This window comes from Ixodes scapularis, unplaced genomic scaffold (genome assembly GCF_016920785.2).
Source record: "Ixodes scapularis isolate PalLabHiFi unplaced genomic scaffold, ASM1692078v2 PGA_scaffold7__128_contigs__length_106722199, whole genome shotgun sequence".
Classification (NCBI taxonomy): Eukaryota; Metazoa; Arthropoda; class Arachnida; order Ixodida; family Ixodidae; genus Ixodes; species Ixodes scapularis.
The window spans coordinates 335,588-339,653 of NW_024609882.1; the positions used below are offsets into that span (position 1 = coordinate 335,588).

General features: G+C 51.1%; 1 pseudogene; it reads left to right on the forward strand.

The window, feature by feature from the left end:
• Positions 1 to 2,398: 2,398 nt before the first annotated feature.
• LOC115310948 lies at positions 2,399 to 2,551 on the forward strand (annotated as a pseudogene).
• The last annotated feature ends 1,515 nt before the right edge of the window (positions 2,552 to 4,066 follow it).

The window sequence follows — 4,066 nt, forward strand, 5'->3', positions numbered from 1 at the left end:
GACCACCAGTGTTCACACCTGATTGAGTGACCGACGAGTCGCCAGGCTCGCTGCCAACTAATCAACACCTTTTCGAGCCGGCTGAAAGGTTTTTCTGATTAAAGGTGCCGGCAGGAAATAACAAGAAAACGTAATGGTGCTTCGGAACGTAAAACGACGGCTATATGTGCGCTCCCTCAACCGTGACATTGTACGTACCTGCCACGCCGAAAATGTCGCCGATCTCGTTTTAGGCCTGCAGCTTTTTGCCCCGATCCTTGTGGTTGGGGTGCCGCTTATTGACAGCATTAATAAGAGCTTCAGCGCAGAACTTCATGCCAGTGACCGTCGCCGTGTGCACGTCGCTATTTCCCGCGGGTAGCAGTGCCGGATGTAAACAAACGCACACATCACTTCCGACGAGACGACGAGACTCTGATTGGCTCCACCGTCCAGCGACTCGGTTTTGCGACTTGAGAAATCGGTCAGGGAGCGACTGCCTAAAATCGGTCGCTACCGACCTGTTTTGGTCGCTCCGCGACCTAAAACCAGTCGCTAGTCGCTGGTCGCTCCAGCGACTGTCGCAAGTGTGAACGGGCCTTAACATCGACGGCAATGCCGCTTTCGCAAGCGAGTTCGAGCTTCCGTTCAGTGACCGAACACCAACGGAACGGGAGTATGTGCGTGGCCGCCACTGCCATCACCCGACAGAGACCGCCCGGTCGGCAACCAGCGGCCCGCATGCCGAAGGACGGACGCGGGGGAGACGCGGAGGGGAAAGCGGCAGCGATCCGGCCGTTCCGGGATCCGGTTTCTCCGCGGACGTCCTCTTTTCGTTGTCAAAGAACACAAAAGTAGCGTCGCCCGAACGAATACTGGTCTTCAGTCGACCGTTGAAACAGCCATCTACAGCTACCATTTTGCAGGATACTTCCAGTACCGTGTTCCTTTTTATTTTATTTTGTTTGCCCATAGTTGTTCGTTGCCCGCTTCGCGTCCAGCGTAGCAAAGCAAAAAACAATTATGCTGCTTTATTTACGGTTTAGTAATCATTTTCGGTCCGATTTATACTTTTCATCGTTATTCAAGCGGAAATTAGAACAGTATTTCTAAAAAATCGCGAACCAAAACGTGACCGAGGGCACGTTCCTCGTTTCGACCAATCGCTGACGTGACGTCGCGCTTCTTGGCCCCGAATCGATCACGTGAGCTCCGCTTCTCCTGGCTTCTCCCGCAACTCTTGGGGCGTCGCTCCAGTCGATCCCGGTACGATTATTACCGTGACTGTTTAATTGATTTGCGCGGCATAGAAGCGCCGGTTTCGGCTGAAATTTGGGCAGCGTGATATGAGACGTGCCTGGAACCCAGTTCAATCGCCAAAAAGATGTACGAAATTGCCTTCATTGTCCCTTTAACACGGGAAAACTTACCCGGCCCAGACACTGGTTAACAGATTGAGAGCTCTTTCTTGATTCGGTGGATGGTGGTGCATGGCCGTTCTTAGTTGGTGGAGCGATTTGTCTGGGTAATTCCGATAACGAACGAGACTCAAGCCTATTAAATAGGTGCGTGGCTCTCTGCACCTTGCATTCTTCTTAGAGGGACAAGCAGCTCCTAGCAGCACGAAACAGCAATAACAGGTCTGTGATGCCCTTAGATGTCCGGGGCCGTACGTGCACTACACTGAAGGAAGCAGAGTGTTTTTATCCCTGTCTGTAAAGACTGGGCAACCCGTGGAACCTCCTTCGTGATTGGGATAGGGGCTTGCAATTGTTTCCCTTGAACGAGAACTTTCCAGTAAGCGCGAGTCATAAGCTCGCGTTGATTACGTTCCTGTCCTTTGTACACACTGCCCATCGCTACTACCAATTGAATGATTTAGTGAGGTCTTCAGACCGATACCTGGAGCGTCTTTTCGGTTGCGCCGGTGTGTTGGAAAGATGACCAAACTTGATCATTTAGAGGAAGTAAAAGCCGTAACAAGGTTTCTGTAGGTGAACCTGGGAAGGATCATTACCGGATTTTTTGTGTCGTTTGTCTTCCTCTTATACGGGGATGGACTCGATGTACAAATTATTTGGCGCCGACCTGACCAAGCTTGGATGCCGTCGGGACGGAACAAAAAAACTGTGGTTCGGATGTGCCTTTTTCTTTGGGTGGCCTCCGCTCATTTCAATGATGCGCCCAGCGGGAGCCCTCTGCTGCCTCGATTTAGAGGAGATTCAAGTGCACCGGGACAATCCGCGGGTTACAAAAGGCGCATCGCCCCTTCTCTTCTCGAGGATCGCCCTTTGTTTTGATAAATAAAGAGGCGTTTGAGAGGAGGCTTTTTTGCGTTTTCGAGATGGCATGGGATGTGCCAAAAAAAGAAACAAAAATTGGGTTTTGTCGTACTGATTGAAAAACCAAAACATAACACGACTCTAAGCAGTTCATCACTCGGTTTTCGGATCGATGAAGAACGCAGCCAGGTGCGGGACTTGGTGTGAATTGCAGGACACACTGATCACTTACTTTTTTAATGCACATTGCGGGCTCGAGACTTTCCGTGGCTTCGTATGTGTGAGGGTCGGATCATATATCAAGAGAGAATTCCTTTTCTACTTCATTTTGACTGTGTCGGGTCGTGGGCAGAACACAGTTTTATGCTTTCTTGTGTTGCATTTTCTTGATTTTCAGAGGAAAGTACAGTGGTAGCAAATGCACGAGTGGTGCGATGCACGCATGTGCTGACCAGTCCTCCTCCTACCGGTTTTATCGAACACTGCATAAAAAGAAACTCAATGAAGACCGTTCGTGAAAAATCCCGGAAAAAAATCTTTCGCACGTTGAATTGCGCTGCGACGTCGGTGCGTTGGAAACGGAGATTGAAACGGTTTCTTTTCGAATGATTCCGTTTTCTTTTGGCATGGATGTCGTTCGAAAAAACTTTTGGACAGAGTTCGTTGGTGCGTTGAAACGCGGTGTCCGCAATAAATCTTGTGGCGTTGATTTGTACCTTTCTTGCTCGAGAAAAAATGAGAAAAACGTTTCTGGAAGGAAAGTTTTTGCGTCCTAGCCTTCCGTCAGTCTAAGACCTTCGCGTTGCCGATGAATACTGGCCGCTACTAGAGGCTTATCCCATAACCTTGGGATGAGGATTGGCTCTGAGGACTGAGCGGGTCGGGCTGGGGACCTGAAGCAGGAATGGCACTGCACCAGGACTGGGCAGGGCTCGCCGTTCACACGGCGCGGACAAGCCCGGACCACCGTCGGAACCTTCCTGTGGAAAGCTGCAGCTGCGCGGCGTCTGAGGGCTTCGTGCCCCAAGTGCTATGCTTCGGCCGGCAAAAACAGTCCACTCAGAACTGGCACGGACCGGAGACATCCGAATGTCTAATTAAAACAAAGCATTGTGATGGACACTGGTCGGTGTTGACGCAATGTGATTTCTGCCCGGTGCTCTGAATGTCAACGTGAAGAGATTCATCAAAGCGCGGGTAAACGGCAGGAGTAACTATGACTCTCTTGTCATAGCTTTTCGGGACAGAAGGTCGGTCGGGTTGTACCCCACTGACGAGTGCCAACTCCACGTCCCCGTCGTGTGTCCTGGGGGCACAGGTCTTGTTATTCCTGTGTCTGCTAACGGAGCTCTGGCTATCATTGGGGTTGGGGTTGCCGGCCTCCTTCCCTGTAATTACTTGGCGTGAAAAGCAAAAAGAATGAAGATGAACGGGGCAGTCAAGAGATTGTCTCTCCAAGTACAGACGCGCGCACTGGTGGCCCTGATGCGCGTATTGGTGGTGCTGTGGACACCCAAGGTCCTCCTAAAGGAAACAGCCTGTTCCTGTGGTCGGAGTTTTGGCACCAGAAGAGGACTAAAGACCCACACAACAAGAGTTGGACACCATCTGCCTGAACTGGTGTTACAGGAGACAGAAGCGGTTGAGGGAACACTTCCAGGACCCAAAGACCCAACCTCAGCCATAGAGGGAAGAACGGTTGTGTCTGTCTCCTTGGGTGACGAGGCTGATGCCTCTACCTCCCACAAAGTGAGCGAGGTACTGACGATGGTCCCTGTGACCTCAAGAGACGATGTGGATATGGC